This window comes from Ambystoma mexicanum, chromosome 13 (assembly GCF_040938575.1).
Source record: "Ambystoma mexicanum isolate Mex_15411 chromosome 13, UKY_AmexF1_1, whole genome shotgun sequence".
NCBI lineage: Eukaryota > Metazoa > Chordata > Amphibia > Caudata > Ambystomatidae > Ambystoma > Ambystoma mexicanum.
Window position 1 is genome coordinate 494,774,872 of NC_090938.1, and position 19,791 is coordinate 494,794,662.

The window sequence follows — 19,791 nt, forward strand, 5'->3', positions numbered from 1 at the left end:
CAGCTAATCTGTAAATAAGAGTCCTATTGCATTGTATTGCAACCACAGCTACTGACGTGAGAGGCTTGCAGGGCGGTCATGTCAGTTGCTTCGGGTGCAATGCATTGATTGTGCCAGGTGAATGACGCCGTGATGTCATCAACACCTTTTGTCCCGCAAAGGGATGTGACAAATTTGGCCACCATATTTGGAGGTATTCCTCAATATATTGTGTGTGAAGTACCGGCGAGGACTAATGTGTCTGTGTTACAATGTATTTAAAATAATATTGGAGTGAGACTGGCGCCCCCTAGAGTCTGGCATCTGAGGCAGCCACCTGCAGTGTTTGATGAAAACAGCGGTCCTGCACATGTATGCGAGTACAAGTTCTCATGATTGCGTTGAGCATCTTGTTGCAAAGTGAGAATGTATTTAGATTCTGAGTGAAGGTCACCACCTTTGATTTTTTGGTTACGAGCTAAGGAAGCCCACGCTTGGGACAGAAAGTATAAGGTTCAATTGTTTTTTGACCTTGAGAGAAAGGGAATATTCCGTTAGGAATGCAGTGAGAGGAGGTTTGTAATAATGAACATTTGATAAGGTTATGCATTCCAAAAGTGTGTAAGGAACATGTAAAATCAGTTCATGACCATTCTTTGGTGCGAGCGCAGTGAGCATTACGGTCTGAGTTACGGCAAGAAAATGTAAATGGTGAATATATTGTAAGTTTGATTTTGACGACTGTACACCGGAACGAGCTTTACCTTATTATTATCTGCAGATTAATTTTGACAATGTAACTCAAATACTATATTTATGTGTGGTTGTCTTTTTTATGTGATTATGGGGAGTGCAGAATCTACGTGCATGTAGACTATCACTAGATTCACCCAGGTTCAACACTACCATTTCTTTTAAAATGTCATGTATGACAATATTGAATTGTGTATCAGTTTCCAGGTTGTTTTTGTCTTTTTTGAGATTGTTTGATGTGTGTGCTAATCGTTAGTTTAAACTCTATGCCGAATTAAGAAATCAATTGATATACTGTAATAAAGGTCGGGTATTGATACATATTTTCTGTTATGTTTTCCAAATAGCTACAAGCTGCCTTACTGCGATTGCCATTGATTCCAGATGCCAACTGATGGCTTCTTCAATAGGCAGGTGCATGTTGTTGCCAACGGCTGGATCACCGTAACTGTTTTGTGGGACGATCGCCCAGGGCCCATGTGCCCGTATGCTGCACTAGCGATTAGGAGTAATATGACATCTTTCATGGTGTTCTAGGCGCACGTTGATGCAGAAGCCCTGGAATTCACTGTGCGACCCAAGTGGTTCCTTTATCGAAAACAAAAACTTTGTGTATGGAAAAAGAACAACGTGTGCCTCACGATTAACATTTTGGATCATGAGCGAAGAAACAAATTTGCAATTTGATTGAATATGGGAATAGTCGGATGTTCTCGCAGAGTTTATTGTGAAATTGTACAGTGTAATTGTTTTCTTTTAAAGACCGGTTTAATATTTCGCATTGTGACATGCTATGTTGTTAGTCGATGTGTGTTGATTTTCGGGTTATGCGTCACATCACGTAGGTGATTATGGGCGCGTTTGGCTACGCTGAAGAGGAACGTTACTGAGAAAGGTGTAGAATATCACTAGGGTTGGTGATGTGAGGGTCAGGGGCGGGGCATATGATTTAGTGACGTCAGGCCAGTTTACCTTAGGCAGATGCAGCAATGGATAACAATAGCACAAGATGGACGCGTCCTGCTGTCAGATTTCGTAAGTTTCTAAAAGAGGAAAAATGAGGTAAGGAGAATTGGAAATGTTTGCGATAGATCAATGTATGTACAAAGATACATGGTCGAACCCTCGGCACAATAATATTTTCTGAGCATTGCATTTGTGAAACTTATGGAATAATGCTTGGGGAGGTGAGGTGTGATGATGATGGGTGGAGTATTTCTGACATGCTTTCGAATGGGTTTACAAAGTTTGTTGGGATTTTGTGCACATTTTATATGACAAATCATTTGTGCATTCTTTTGACAGTTTTGAAAAAATAAAACGTGGGTGGATTTCCAGCAAATTTGCGTAAGGCTCATTGGCAAGGATCGAAAAGCATGGTTTTGCAAATGTGGCTGTTTTGTAAAAAAAATAGCGGTATACCTTTAGTGCCTGAGGGGTAGGCTGTAGCCATGGGCAGTGGCCAGAATGTCGGGGTCATGGTATAAGGTCATAATCCAGACAATGTGGCTACTGGCTATGACCAGAAGGGACAAAACATAGAATTAAAGTGGTCATGTCCAACTGGGAGTGGCTTTGTGGTAAAATTATTCAAAATTAGAATGGATTTGAAAGGGAAATAAATGTGTTCATGTTAATATGGTCAGAGGGATTTCTTTTTGCCTTTTGGAGGCTGCCATGGAAAGCGAAGAGGGGCCCTGTATGGAACTGGCGCTTTCCCTTTCCATTGTGGCCATCTTGGAAAAGGATTTTCCTTCCTAAACCGGGATGCCAAAGGCGTCCCGCTATAGGACGAAAAATCCTGTTTTGTAGTAGCACGGGTTACCGCTTTGGAAACCTAGGCTGCTGACATTCATCCCCCATTTTAGGGGCTTAAATGGTGAGTAATGGTCCAGAGACCTCGTTATCCACCCTCGCTTTGTTTGGGCTGATAACTTGGGCTACCCGGCCGTTATGCACCATTCCAGTCCTTGGAACGGCGCATGAACGCTACAATATTCCCATTATTATAACACAAAATGCAAATGGAAATGTTGGAAAATCTTATTGCGTTTATGTATTTTACTGAGAAATAAAAGTAGATGGAGTCTATGCAGTTTTTTTTAGTTCTATTTTTTAATTGTGAAAGATGGTTCCTAAAGGAACATTTATTTTGTTTTTGGATGGATTTGTTTTTGCCGGAGAGCTAAGAACGAAAGTTGGGGAGGGAAATAAGGGAAGAGGCACCAAACACTAATATGGAGGGGCAGGTGGAAAGGGGGAAATGTTGCGCGTGTATTATTTCTAAGTTAGGGGGCACTGTTTCTCATGCTCCTTGATTACAGCAGTGGTGGTGTCTCTTGGGGAGGAGGGATGGCCTTAGCTGATGTCATTTTAACGTAAATAGCAGTTTTGCTAAAAGTATGTACTGTGTACTAGATTGTTAATGGATGAGTATGAATAGGTGTTGGAGCTGTGCAAGGGAAATGCTGAAGTTGCAAGTTCCTACATCAGTAGAAAATGTAGTTCCAAACTGTCCATGAAGCACAGATGTTATTGTGAAGTGCGTACGGGTTCTCAGACACGTCATCATGCTGTGCGCCAGCATATGGTCATGTGGCATTCTCCGGAAGGTGTGCAATGAACTCAGATGTTCGTAGACATTATGGTTAAGTTGTGCTAATAAAAACCTATGAAATTCAGTAAAAAAACTTTGTTATAGGGACGTTATGGTTAAGTTGCGCTACTAAAAACCTATGAAATTCAGTGAAAAAACTTTGTTAAAGGGACGTTATGGTTCCAAGTAAAACCGAATAACCCCAGAAATCCGCCAGTTATGGTAAGCTAAGCAACTATAACTCGCACCACCACCGTGCACTGCTAAGACTAACACCCAGGACATCAAAGATGACATTACAAATGTCATTGAAGACATCACATATCTGGTCCACTTGTTTTTGTTGCTTGACATATATAGGCCAGGTGGTTTTGTTCACTGACAGTCAGAATAATAAAATTTAAAAAGGTGCTACATATGTAGATGTTAACCTTGTCATATGTTCTTTAAGTACTTTCCTTAGGATTTGGTCTCAGCTCATGGTGCACATACATGGGGAAATGAGCAGACCTAAAACACACAATTCATTTGTATACATGAAGATAAACTTTAATGTCATTAACATTTTCTGATGATGCAGTTTCTTTCTTCCTTACTTTAGTGTCCCCATATGTGCCTCTGATTTGTATGCATTGTGGTGCTTCATATGTATTGTTTGTACCAGCACAAGTGCTGTAAGTCTTGAATTGTTAGATAGTTATTACATGTTTAACATTACTCAAAACTCTGATAAGGGAGCATTCATTATTGTACTCTCCAAAATTACAATATTATAAATAGTGTACTTCTATGGTGCATGCTGCAGTCATTGGGCCTCATTACGACCCAGGCGTTAAGGAGTTAACGGCGCCGTAAAAGGTAGGATAAATCATTTATGAAATAATTATAAAGGACAATTAAAAAAAAAATACGTCTCCTCATTTCAAAGAATACCAAAAAAATGTGCAAATTTACACCCAAAGCTATGAGGACAAAGTTATCGTTTCAAATAAAAAATATTAATGCTAAAAAAGGATGAGTGCACTCATAAGCTACAAACGTACAACCTGGTCACTCTGCAATGTTACAGGAAAAATGTAACAGTGCATAAAGATATTACGGCAATTATATTAGCACAATTAAATGTGCGGTAATGGTACAATAAAGCACGGGTGGCTGTAGAGTGGGCAAAAATAAACTTACATAATATTTACTGCCTCCATTTTGTTTGTGCAAGTCACCCGCCAATGTATTTGCATCGAAGAATCTATGTATACTGATATTGCAAGTCCCTTGCTAACTTTTTAAAACATAGCCTTATCAATAGCTTTTTTTCCGACCCTTTCATTCCGTGAATTGCTACTAACTTTCCCTTTCGGTCAAGGTCAAAAAACAATTGCCCCTTATACATTCACTCGGATGCGCGGGCGTATTGAGCGGTCAACCGAAAAAGCAACTCATGTGGCTTTCACTGAGAAACCAAATACATTCTTTCTTTGAAGCAACATATTGCAATCCAATTATGAGAACTGCTACTCCCATACACCCCCAGAAGCGCTGTTTCCAGCAAACACTGCAGATGGTGTCCTTAATTTTGTAAACATACGACGCCATCCTGACCGCAATTTAATTTCTAAAACATGGTAACTCACACGCCGTAATTAATCGTGGTACAGTTAGCAGAAACTTCCATTTAAATGTATCACTTTGGTGACAAGAAAAGTCCACTTTTTCAGTTTGTACTTGCACATCCCATTCTGCCCCCCTCAAAGGTCACCTTCTGAAATACTATTACATGAGTGTGACAAGTCCAATGCTGTCTTCTTTTGGATGAGTTTCTGGTGATATGCGTGTACAGTAAAACATGAATAAAAGATAGGGGAGCCACAAAAGAAAGCTGACGTATTTCACGCTGTTCTACAACCAATCAGGCAAAGACCCACATGTTTGCGGGCACAAACTTTTTCCCCCATTCAATCTAAGGGGAAAAGAGACATTTTGATAACCCCTGCCCCTTATAACTTTCGCCCCCTGCCCCAAACATCACCAAACTTTCCAAAGAAAGTCAGAGTGTTAGATTTATTTTTTGTGTGCAAACCTTGGTAACGAACCGTCCAAGGGTACCACAGGTATAAGGCTGCCAAAAAGTGTTCTTCCTATGGAAACAGCAACTGCACCATAACAACACAGCCACTAACGTGCCTGTCTAATATGCTGCAGTGCTTGTGGGCTGGACCTAGACATTTGGATATGTGCGCACAAGCATTTGAATGTATACGTGTACATTGCCTTATAACTGCACTGCTGATAAGGTCGTTTCTGGGTGCATGGCCTTCAGCCATGCATCCAACACTGTACACCCTCCCTAAAACCATCTAACATGCTAACCTATACTATGGGTGTATGCACTGCTATAATATGATCTGGTGGTTCTGAACAGGACCTAAGGTTTTAGAAGTATTGTATGTGGGCTACAGCCTGCACCCATGCAGCCAAAACTCTACATCCTGCCCACAACCACCTCAGTGATGTGCAGTGGAAGGGGTGTATTGATAAGAGTGGTATGCTTCACTTGATCTCGCCAGAGACTGCATGCCTAGCTGTATGTCCATAGATATTACAATGTGTTAGTGTGCACTGGTTTATACCTGCAGCCCTTATAACTTTGTTTTTTCGGCCAAGCACCCAACACAGCACACACTCCCCACAACCACGTAATCCATAATCAATACTACAGGTGTATCTATGGTTGTGACATGCTGCGGTGGTTCTGGCCAGGGCCTACAGTTTTGGAAGTGTGGCCTTCGGCCTATGGCCTACGGCCATGCACCAAAACTCTAGGCCCTGCCACAACCATCGCAGCATGTCACAACCATGGTGGCGTACTAATCAATAAGAGACCCATATGAAAATGTAATGTAATAACGACATGTACTCAATTTCAATGGTCACTAACACCACGCGTGTCCTTCGATCATTTTCAAGGTGCCTGCATACTACCCTTATTGCACCCCTCATTTTCTGGACGTACAAATATCCTGAACAAGGCAGCAATTGAGAATACATCGTTAACAGTTGCCGCCCAACAAGCACAGTATTTCGTCCATCTCTTACTCTCTGAACCTCCCCAATCACTATAGGAGATCAAAATAATTTCCCAAACACCATTTCGCATGGCGAAGACATCATTAACACCTACCGCCCAAACAAGTACAGTATTTAACCCATTTCTTACTCTGTAATCCTCCCCACACACTGTAGCAGAGCAAAACACTTTCCGAAACGGCATTTCGCCTCTGGTAGCGACCGCGCTGTTTTTGGATCCAAGATGTCAGGCACATCCACATATTCTGACGCACATCACGGCCCACTGTAGCCAATCGGCGAAGACGTTGCGTGTTCACGGTCATGACGCTAACCCCCTGGCCAATCGGTATCTTGTCCGCAGAGCAAACAGGGAAGTGTAACCGCGGAGCGGACATAGATATCACTAATTTTTTCAGACATATTCTTTGGTCGTTTTAAAGGAAACTACTGGACGGATTGGCACCAAACCTACCAAAGCACGCTTTCAAGACAAAGCCCCTGCCACAAATTTGATAAGAATCCGTCCAACGGTTTCACCTGTAGGCGTGCACAAAGTTTTCCCCCCATTCAGTCTATGGGAAAAAAAGACGTTTTGGGACCCCCCTATAACTCTTCTCCCCCTGGACCAAACATCACCAAACTTTGCAAAGGAAATGCAGAGTGATCCATATACTTTTTTAGCAAAGTTTGGTGTGGATTCGTCCAGGGGGAGCGAAGTTATGAGCTGCCCAAAAAAGTGCTCTTCCTACGGAAACAGCAACTTAACCATAACTACCGTGGCTGTGTAATATATATATATATATATATATATATATATATATATATATATATATATATATATATATATATATATATACCAAAGAAAAAAAAAGAAAGCTGATTCCACTCAGCTCACGGCAGCACTCCTCTTGTAATATCAATCATCACTTCAACACAGAAAGGATTTCTGGCAACGTCCTTTATTCTTCATATGGTGGACAAGGTAAGCAGAGAATTCACAATAATGCGTTTCACCCTTACAGGCTTTGTCAAATTGTAAAAAGTGAAGAGGGTTTCTGGGTATTAACTTGTCACTGGCGAGTGAGTACTTCTTTTCATTCTAAACATCCATAGTCATTGCACCATGGTAAGCCTCAGTCGATTTGGCCACCATGTTGGGTGTGGATATTGCATAGAGAACTTCACAGAGCATATTGGCTTTATGTGTATATTGTTCACATGTTTATGAACACCTGTCACCAATCAAAGCAGACAATGTGCTGGTTATCACATCTAAGTGGTATAAAATGCATAGTACTTAGCAACAATAATATCTGTTTGATGACACAGACAGTATGACCATCATTAAGCCTTAGTGGCATAAAGTGCATAGTGCTAAATGGCAATAGTGCCTATTCAATAAGACAAACATTATATTTGACATCAGGTCAGTTTTGTCTCAAAGTGCATGGTGCTTAGCAGTAATAATATCTATTCAATAACCTAAATACTATGCCTATTGAGCCTCATTGGTCTAAAGTACGTAATGCTTGATACCGGCAATTCCCACCCAATAATTCAAACAGTACCATTGGCAACAACACACACAAACATATTCATGTGAGATATGTTCTTAGAGACTTAATGAGGCTCATTTTCGACATAATAGCATGAGATATATATTGCGAGGCAAGTTAGTTATACCACATGAACCACTTATCACTGAGGCAAAGATAACGTAAAGTGCATAGTGCTGACAATAATGGAAACTATTCAATGGCACACACAACTTCTTTACCAACATGGTGGCTTTGGCCCTTGACATAAAGTGCATTGTGCATTTTACTTGGACTGTGAGGTGTATATTGAATTCAAATAATCATGAGATTCATATAAAGTGCATAATGCTAAATATTCACATATGTTAATAAGCAAGTTAATTATACCACATGAATCACTTGTCTCTGAGGCTAAGATAACATTGAGTGCATAGTGCTAACAATAATGGAAACTATTCAATGACACACACAACTTCTTTACCAACATGGTGGCTTCGGACCTTGACATAAAGTGCATTGTGTATTTTACTTGGACTGTGAGGTATATCTGTGAGGTATATATTCACTTCAATTAATCCTGAGATTCATCTAAAGTGCATAGTGCTTAATATTCACAAATACCAACAAGCTGAAAATGGACCCTGATAAACCGACTGACTCGCCGTCAGAAACCCTTGATAAAAAGATTGCAAAGACTAATATAAAACAGTATAATGCAATTGACAGGGAAAAAATATGTGAGTAAGAAAATTAATTTAAAATAGGAAACACCAATCATATGAATCAAAATATTTGTGACATAAAATACAAAAAATGAAGTGCATGTTAAAAATTGACCAGGGAGGATATAATTTTGTCTTCAACCTTTCAAAGCTAAAAATTAGTTCAAGATGTTAACATATCAGACAGCATTTAAGGGAAACAAGTACTTTGACAATTTCATCTAATCACCCACAAATGTGTAAAGTTCCTCGTCTTTGTTATTGCCTCCAGGACTCTTTGTGTTGCAAACCACAATGTATTTGCTCTCACATTGCCTTAGTCTACGCTCCTGATTGCCTCCAGTTGGATGATGAGAAACAGTATCTATTCCAAAGTACTTGAAAGATGAGATGTCTCCTCCATGTTTTTCATCAAAATGTTTTGCAAGAGGATACGTTGGATCCTTAATTTTGATGGCTCGGAGGTGTTGTAATATTCAGGTCTTGACTTCCAGCTTTGTGATCCCTATGTACCAGAGGTCACAACTACACAGAATCACATGGATCACAAAAGTCATACAGCAGGTGATATATTTAGTAATTTTTACTGTTCGTCCTGTCCGTGGATGTTTATATTGTTTTATAGTCAAACCATGTTTACATGCTTTACATTTTGTACATTTTTGGCAGCCCATTCATGTATTGGTCAGCCAAGGAACTGTGGATAACATGGGGGTTGATTGAAAGAGGCTTGGTGATAACTCTGTTTGTAAAGATCTGGCCTTTCTAAAAGTCACACTAACATTTGCTTGGATACATTTGTAGACATCTGAATCCCTCTCTAAAAGGAACCAATGTTTTGCTAGGATCTTCCGAATCTCCCTAGCTACATTGTTGTAAATTGTGATAAATCGAATATTCTCATGTTTCTCATTTGAAACCTTAAGCTTACGTTTTTCCTTGGTTTTCTTGAGGATCCCTTCTCTGGTTTGTTTGGCACATTGGTTGTATGCTTTATTTATGGTGGACCTCTTATAGCCTCTGGCAACGAATCTGGCTGCTGTTATTATTGCATTCTTTTGGAATGTTATTGACTTGCCACAATTGTGTCGCATCCGCAAAAATTCCCCATAGTGTATACTGTTTTTCAGACAATGAGGGTGAGCTTTGTCCGCATGTAGCACAGAATTAGTGCTAGTTGGTTTGCGAAAGATTTCTGTCGCAATCATTTCGTTAATGATCTTGACTTTAATGTCCAAAAATACCACTTCGTTTGATTATGGTGCTGGATGAATTTAAAACTTGTATTTTGTAAATTCAGAATGTTAAAGAAGTCCATCCATTCCGTTTCACTGCCCTCCCATAAAATGAACAGATCATCAATGTATCAATGCCATAAGGCCACTTTGCTTGTGTAGACATGCATCGTCTCAACAGAGAACAGATTTTCTTCCCAACATCCCATGTAGAGATTTGCGTAGTCCTGGACTGCAGTAATATCAGGAGCCTTCAGTAGGTTGAAGCTTCTTTATTCTTTTCCTGTGGCGAACTGACGCTTCCCGGGCTCCCTACTGCACTCTGAGGCTCTGTTAACTGTGTCCTTGCCAGGACACTACATCTTCCCCCATCGAGCAAAACAAAAGTCACTTACAGTTCTGTCTTTACATTTCTTCAATTAGATGCACAGGTCTTCTAATGCATCTGGCCGGCCTTGCCCGACATCCTTCTGGGTCCTCTTCAGTCTCTTCTCTCACTGGCTCATTACCTGAGGCTGCAGAGGTGTGTCTCTCATCCTTTTCTTGATCCTCATCCTTGTACAGCTTGAACTGGGAAACCTTTTGAGTGATCACCTTGGTAGGAGACCAGGCAGTCACCATTGTTCCATTAATGTGGGATACTGTCAGGTAGCCTGGATCAAATCTCGAGTCTGGTTTCCTTTCCTGCCGTCCACAGACAAGCACCTTGTCTCCTATTTGCAGGTTGGAGCTCTTGGCTCGTCTCCTACTTTCGGCATATGCCTTCATGTCCATTTTCTTGCATCTGTCGCTTGGACCTGTTCCCTGCATCCTCATTTGGATCACTTGCTAGACAAGGAAGCCTGGTTCTAATTCTCCTGCTGAATAACAGCTCAGAGGGACACTTTCATCTGTGCCATGCAGGGAGTTCCTTAAGTCACGCAACATGTTGCACAGGGTTTGATTGAGTGACAGAGATCGGAGCTCGTTCTACTGGAGGACTCTCTTTAGGCTGCCCATGAACCGCTCCACCATGCCATTTGCTTGTGGCAATAGGGGAGTAATCTTTCTGTGGCAAATACCCATGTATTTCATGAATTTTGCAAACTCCAGGCTGCTGAATGCCAGACCGTTGTCTGACTTGAGGACTTCGGGAATGCCCCATGTGGAGAACATACTATCTAGCACTAGTATGACAGCACTGGCACCCGTGGATGATATCATGTGTATTAGCGGAAATTGCGAATACTCATCCATGATGACCAGCCAGTACTTGCTCTCCCCAAACAGACCAAAGAAGTCAACCACCAGGTGAGTCCATGGAGCTCCCCCATGTCGAACATCTTTAGAGCCTTAGGGTTATTAGATGTGGATGTGCACTGACACAGGTGGCAGGTGCCAATCGTGCGTTCCACCATCTGATCTAGTCCTAGAATCACATGGTGTCTTCTCACCTGTCTCTTCATAGCCACCACCCCGGCATCCTTCATGAGCTCGATCTATGACCTGCTGCCTGCAAATCCATGGGGATCACTATTCTGTGCCCTCACATGAAAAGCCCATCTGCAGATACTGATAATTCCTCTCTTATGTTCCTGAAGGCCTGAAGTTCTGTTATGGCACAATCAACTGATTGTATGTTTGTGAAGTCTGTGTCTCTCCACCTTCCGGACCTAATCAGGTCCTATACTCGCTTCAGAGTGACGTCCTGTTCAGTGTGTTCCAGGATCATGTTGGCGTCATGGCCCTTGGGCGCTTTTGATGGGTGAGGAAGTTCACATACTCCTCTGCCATTGAGTTATTGGTGGAAATGTCCATTAGGAGGTGCCACAACATAAAATCTGCTGGGTTGTATTCCTTCCCCGGCTTGCGAACAATCATGAAGTCTCTCTATCCGTGGCAGCATCTTGCATTTAGTGCTTCCATATATGGTCATCAGGACTTGGTGATCCGTCATGATCGTGAAGGGCTTGCCAAGGCGAAACACCTGAAAAGGCTTGCACGGGACAGAAGACCACGATTTGGTCCATTTTGCAGTTTTTAAATGCTGCAAATGAATTAAATCCTGGAATCTTTGGTGTCCTTTTGGCACCTTGGCAAGAGGAGATTCATCCTCTGCATGCTCGTCCTTCTTCAGAATAGATAGCTGAGCCTGCTTCTCGAATCTTGACTCCAGGCCAAGCAACCTCACCATGAAGCTCCATGAGCTTATTATTCTGGCTGAGACACAGTTTTTCCATTCCTGCTTCATGGGTTCTGGTTTACTTAATTCATGATAGCAATGTCCAGTTTCTGTACAATGGTGGCTTTGCCTGCATTCTATTTACTACAAATATCTTACCTCTATGATGACTTAATCTATCTTGCATTTTAGCATCTGGACTCGTGTTTAACTTCTGTTTTCAGCAATATTTTATTGACTGCGTAGTTTTCTTCTTATCTATGTCGATAGCTCACTTAACCTCTTGCTTCGTTGTTTGTCATTTAGGACTCACACCTTGGCATACTTCTTTATTTCAAGACATAGTACACACTTCTTTATGCTGTCATAAACTCACCCGTTCAGCTTCTCTTTATACTCCTTCAGTGTTTTCCTCCTGTAGGTTATCATCACGTCGAGGGTACATTCGGTAGGGTTGTCTCAATGGGTATCTTCTTTCAAACACTCGCTGCAGTATTGGTATTATGGCTGGTGTTAGGCATGGTACGATCTCATATCTCCAATACATGGGATGTAGGGGCGCGGGATCACCTGCAGATGCACACAGTTGCTCCTCTACATTCCCCCCTCTGGTCGAGTCTTTGAGCACCTCCTCAAGTTTGTCTGCTTCTTTGTATTTTCTCTTGAACAAATGTCTCTTTCGGTGTCCATATCTTCTTCAGCCGCCTCAGGGAGACCACTGTTTTATGTGTTCATCCACACTCCAGGTCATATAATTACACTGCCCATTTGGGGTACAGTAGACCCACTGTCCAATGTATTTCTTATGATATTTTGGGAACCAAAACGTTGTTCCCTCAGGTGCTACAATGCTGGCATTTATGCAATCTCTGATGGCGTCATCAGTCAGTTCCTTGGCTTCTGGTTCATCTTTGGTATCAATCACTGCTTTCTTGACAGTTTTCTTACATTGTCCAATTATTATCCTTATCATACAGAATCTAAATATTATTAACACTAAAATAGCTCCAAGGAATTTGAATAAGTTTGCCAACCAGTAAGGAATCCATGAGAACAGGAATGCAAACCAACTGTCATCTTCAATGGCCGATGTCTCGTCCACCATTTCATGTGCAGGTCTGTCAACATTGATATGGCCTCTGTCAACGTCCCCTTCTTTCCGTCATGGGATGGTATGAATGTGCAACATGATGGCCCGATCTTGGTGCAAACACCTCCTTCCATGGCTGTGATCATATCGAGGACATACCTGTTCTTGAAGGTCATCAACCTGATGGCCCTCAATTCCTTGTTTATCACATTAAATCCCTTAATAGTGGCATTGTTTGCAGCAGCTCCCATATGGTTATCTGTAACCATCTGGCATTTACAGCAGTCTGAACCCCAGGCATGAACATAGATGTGATCAACTCTGCAGTTTTACTGAACAATTTGTGCTCATCAGGAATATGATCCAATTCTGCTTTTGATTTTGCTGAGAAATAATTTGATGTCTTCTTTTTCCAGAGTTCTATTGACCTTCTTCTTCTCATATGTCATCTACCTTTGGGAACACTTCACTCTTCAGGTCACTTTGTGGGATCACCAATGCTGGAACATGGATGTATACCAAAGAGCACACTCCACCCCAATTCCTAGGTAATTTCATATATGCTCTAGATCTGCATGCCCAATACTGATCGATTAGGACAGTGATCCCTCTCCTCATTCCTGGAACATCTATGGTGTATTTACACCCCTTACTGTGTCCGACATAATTCTTTCCCTTGCTTTGAAAGCACATGGTCACATTTATGAATGGGACTACGGATACTGGCCCAGCTCCGTCCTCCGCCCATGTCAGTAGTTTATATTACTTCGACCAGGATTTCACGCATGCATCGTTCACCTTCTGTACTCCTTGTACTGCTTCCTTTCATAGTAGATGAGCTGGACATGACATCATTCCCTCTTCCCCTCCTTTATTATTATGCACTCGCCCATAGATCAGCAGCTGTGACTGTTCCCAGCATCTAGGCATTCCAGTCATCTGCGTCATGTCAGAACAGTTAATTCTCTTCATTTCATCAATGATCATCTCATCCTGGCCTCCGGCAGGATACACGAGCATCCTGTCGGTCCACCCAGGTCTTTCTCCAGTTGTGTTGTTTTGATATAATCATCTTGGTATGGAAACGATTGTCTTGATCTCCATTGCAACGCCACCGAGCTCCATTGGAACTGTCCTCTGGTGGTGCATGCTGCTGGATGACTGAGGCACTTCACATCTTGCGCCAGCATCTCTTTTGAAATGAAGGTTTTGACAGTATTCGTAGCATAGGGGATGAGAGAGCAGACATAGCAATTCTCATCAGATGCTCTCTGCCCCAACTTTTCATGTGCTGATGCCACATATTATTCCCCACGTGAGCTGGATTATCAAGGTAGGTATTTATCCCCTGATTATCTTCTTCTGCATCTCTCTTATGTCGCTTAACCTGCTCATAAAGATTAACAAAATTATCATCATTTGTACCCGCACTTGGAAGAATCATAGACAAACCTTTTTCTATTCGAATAGTAGGGAAATACATAGGGAAAAACAAATGCAGGTCATTAATATTTCGTATAAAAGGACAGCATGCTGAATGCTATTTTCTAAGTCTTGGTAGCAATGGACTGTCCTCTCATCTGGATTTTCCATCTATGTTTTAATCACCATTACAAGGAGGCAGTATCAGCCACTATAGACCTATATGTTGATAGAGGCATAAAAATGCTTAACACAACGAGCAGTATGGGCTAGAGGCTGATGCAGCTGTCCAGTCTAAAAACAACAATATTTCTGGACGTGTCCACGTATTAAATTATTGAACATCGTCTTCTGCATGAGGTCACTCATGCCAGTTGACATCTCAACTGGCATGAGTGACCTCATGCAGAAGACGATGTTCAATAGGACAGCCCATTGCCACTAAGCCTTAGACAGTAGCATTCAGCATTCTGTCCTTTTATAAGAAATATTAATGACCTGTATTTGATATTTACCGCATTCATGTTTGCATGAAAGAACCTTGGATAGGGAAAGTCCTATCTGTTAGATAGGCGGTACACCATCCGCAGCCTTGGAGAGATCCCTCTGAAGATAAGAACAGGGTGTTCTTCTAATTAGGGACATCCTGTGTGTGCTGTAGATTTACTTGAAACAGGAGGATTGTGAGACCCTGTAAATATGTTTTTCCATCGCCGTTCTTTAGTGTTACAATGAATAGTCATAACGGTCGGAGAGTACCTTGGACCACAACTCATTTCTTTACTGAGCCCTAGGTATTTTTATGCCCATAAAGAACACCACTTTGTCATCGATACATTCTTCTCTGAACATATTTTCATCTGTTATGTTAGTCAATCTGTACCCCTCTACAAGAGCTATTTCCGTCCTCCATGATCTACCTTCGTCATCCACCCCTTCAAACATTGCTATCTTGCTTCGTACTATAGCTGCTTCCAATTCTACAGGAATGGTCTGTCCATCTTCCTCATCCATAGGGATTCGTGGTCTGAATAAAAATTCATCAGGTATCCTCAAACTCTTCCTACTAACCCAGGAGCCAGGTCAACAGAATGTTCACTCCTTATAGAAAGACTTCCGGATCTACTGGGACGCCTCGCTGAACCACTTGCTCTGTGAATTCCAGTATGAACTCTCCCACATTTAAATGGTGTATTCCTGGGGTGGTGCACATTATTCGCTGATCAGTATATTAAATTGTCATGTTATGTTTTGTCATTAAAGTCACCCTGTGAGCTGTCCTATTGGGGATATAAACTCATCCCATCCCGTAAAAAAGGGATTCCTCGTACCACCATGACACCTCATATTCTAGGCGTGAATACTTTCCCTGTATTTGCATATTTTTGTGTCTGCATGGGTGCTTGTTGTGACTGCCCTTGTGGTGGGTGCATTTGTACTTGTAGCAAAAGAGACATAGGCTTATAAGCCACCGGTGTGGCCCGTACACCCTAATACTCTAAAAGGGTTAATTTGGCTTCAAAAGTAGTGAGAATCTTTATGTTTTTGTAGTAAATTTCTTTTGTTCTTTCTTCAAATTATTTAGATTGTTGACAAATACGACAAGTCACTTTGTTAAGGTTTTAGTGATATTTATTCTCAATAATAGTACCACTCCTAGGTACTTAATTTTAAGCAAAGGGCAATAGTAGGCCTATGCATTTTGGACTGTGTCCTTCATCAGGGCCATTTGCCCATGCTTTACACTCAAAATCTTCATTAGCCAAAACTGCAGTTTTTTTAGTGGTGTTATTGTAAGCATTGTGTCAAAATATCATATCAAAATGTTCAACATGATCACACAGTTTTGTCAATAAATCATAATAATTTACAGGGTGTCCACAACAAATCCCAGCGCACGCAAAGACAAGCAGTAGAGAACAATGAGGAAAAGAGAATCAATGCATGTGATATGCTTTATAGAATGGTTATTTCATTACACTCAATGATTGTACTACCTCTCTCATTTGCCATCACCCTGTTGTGCATGTTTACCTAATTGTTAGTTCTCTGTTTGTGAATTTGTCTGTTTTTATTCAAAGTTAACACTTTTACTTTCAATCAGTGAGAATTATACATATCAATTCAAATCAATGCTAAATTGATTTCAGTTTCAATAAAGCATCTCCTAATCATGCCGTGAGGCACTAACCTTGTTGCGCAAATGCGCAAGCTAGCATCAGATCGTCCGCGTGTGGCTCCTGCAAGTAAGAATATTGTATTAATCTGTTGTACTGGTTACCTACAATATGGTTTAAGACAATCATATATAATATGCTCTATCCATAGATCTGAGCTTCCCTTACCATATGTGTGAGTCTCTGACTTTTTATCACGCGTTCGGATCAGCACCGTCTGACTGTGCCGTAATGCTTTTCTTACTGAGTTGTTAGGTTGTCATGGAAATAGTGATGTGAACGCGTTTACTAAGGCGGGCTGTACATTACTACAGCGGCGGCCATCTTTGAAGTTGTTACTTCTATATATTAATCAATAATCTACTAGTGATTACATTGCTAGTGTGTACTATGTGGTTAGTTAACATATTGCTGTACAGTGGTATTCTTTGTTGTAGATCACTTATGAGTGACTAATATATTTTGGCTTGTTAAATAATATTGTAAAACTGTATCTCCAACTAGCGTGTCTATCATCTTACTTTCTCTGCTTTTATGATAATTCGCTTGCAAAATTCTAGTACAACTGGTATGTGCCAATATGAGTAATGCCTTGTCAACGATGTGCCTTTACACTGTATCTCGGTATGTGCAATGATTAACTTGTGGTTGATGTTCTGTTTGTGAATAATAGTGCTATGCTCAGCGTTATTGATTCTGATGCTTCTATTAGTAATATGTATGGATCACCATTTACTTACTAAATCCTTTATCGTGTGTATACGTAAGTGGATATGATCCTATTCCTTCCGGAGTTTGGTAATTAAGATACATCTCGATTGTATGTCAACATGGTAAAAACTACTACTGTGTATTGTCATGGTGACAATCCCTTGAGTCTATGTGGATCAAGTGTTTATTTCCTCTCCAGATATTAATGACACTTGTTGGTGAATGCTCTAAAAAGCTCTCAGAAATATATATAAAAGCCTGACACCACATTCCACTTATCAATAAAATATAATAACAGAACATTTTCTACATGCTGGCCTTGGAAATAATATAAACAATAAATCACATCAAGATAGGTCATGTCCTTCCCTATTTAACAAGTAATGTTGATGTTTTGTAACAGAAAGGTGCCACTCCTTCCCAGACGGTGTATCCTCCTTTGTCTATAGTCAGATATGTGGTCTGCAATAAATAGAATCGTGTTTTACAGAATACAGTTCAGATCCCATTCATCGTTCATCCCTCTCGGTGTCATGCGGTCCAGTCGATCTATCCAGAACGCTTCACGTTGTTTTCTGAGTTTCTTCATATCAATATGTCTTCCTTTGTTATCGAGAACTTCAAGTACCATACATTTTATTTGTGCTATATTATGGTTCATGGCGTTGAAATGTTTGGCTACTGCAGAGTTGGGGTTTCTGTTTCTTATGCATGATTTATGTTCATTCATGCAAACACACACTTTTTTTCCTGATACACCCACATAACATAAACCACAGGGACACTTTATGCAATATATAATGTTCTCTGTGTTGCAGGTAGCGAAACTCTTCAGTCTGATTTTTTCTCCTGTTTGAGGATGAAAGATAATGTTCCCCTTTATTATGTTATGGCAGTTTCCACAATTTAGACAAGGAAAGGTCCCCTATCTGCCTTCTTTTCTTTTTTTTTAAACTTCTTTTTATTATTAGGCAGCATGGCAGCATAACAACAGGCGAACAGCGCCCAGCAAATATAGATTAGCATTACAGTTCATGATATGGTCACATAAAGATTACATACAATATGATACGGGCACAGAGATTCAATCCACATATGAGGGAAAGTAGTTAAACCAAACGATACGGGAGGAGCTCTCAGACCAGTGAGAAGGGGGGGGTGGTGGGGGATCCACCGGGAATATGCCAGACTAGTGAGAAGGAGCAGGCGGGGAAGCCACCGGAGAGGTGACGAAGTCGGACATGTAGGAACGGAACCTAAGCCAGACGTCCCTAGGCCTGGAGTGAGTGGGTTGCATGTGTGCCCAAGTTTCCTCGGTGTCAGAGGCCCAAGTGACCGCCCTCAGCCATTGGGCATGCGTGGGGGGAGAGGGGCGAAGCCAGCAGAGCAAGATGGACCGAACCGCTAAGAGCATGCAGAGGCCGGCCAGCTTCCTGGAGTTTCGAGGAAGGCCCGGGAGGTCGTGAAAAAGGCACAATGCAGGGGAAGGATCGATGGGGTGATCGAGCACAGCGGAAAGCGTTGAACAAACCATACCCCAAAACTGTGAGAGGCGGGGGCAGGACCAGATCATGTGGATGTAGTCCGCATCAACATGCCCGCAGCGGGGGCAGCTAGACGAACGCCCGCTGGACATGCGATGCAGTCTGGCCGGGGTGTAGTGGAACCTGTGCAACACTTTAAACTGAATGAGTTTAAATCGGGAGTTAAAGGACACCCGGTGAGTGCGGTCGCATAAATGTGCCCAGCGATCGTCCGATATCTCTACCCCCAAGTCTTCCTCCCAAGACCCCCTAAGTTTAGCAAATCCTGGAAAGGATCTGGACTGTAGCATGGAGTACAACCTGGAGATTTTGCCCTTCATGGGTGAAGGGGAAGTGAGCTCCTCAATGGCCGGGTCGTCTGGTGGTAACGCAGGGAATGTTTGATAGTTGCGCTTAAGGGTCCTTCGGAGAGACGCGTATTGAAGCCAGACGCTCCGGTCACTTCTCAAGGGTAGGGGGAGATCAGCCCACTCAATGAATGTGCCCTGGTCAAACACGTCCCGCAACAGCTCGTAGCCTGCCTCGGCCCAGCGACGAACGGTAGATGGTGCAACCTGAGGAACCCCCGGGAGGAAGTTCCAGAGGGGAAGGTTGCCGTGGAAAGCCTGGGTTATTCCGAGCTGTTTCCATGTTTTGGCCAATGCCAGGGATGTGCAGGCGACCGGACTCTGTGAGTCCAGTACCTGAGGAGCGGGTTGAATAAGTAAGGAGCGGATTTCGCGGTCACAGACCGCCAACTTCTCGAGCCGGACATGAGGGGGGGGGTCAGTTGTGTCGAACCCATAAGAGACATATTG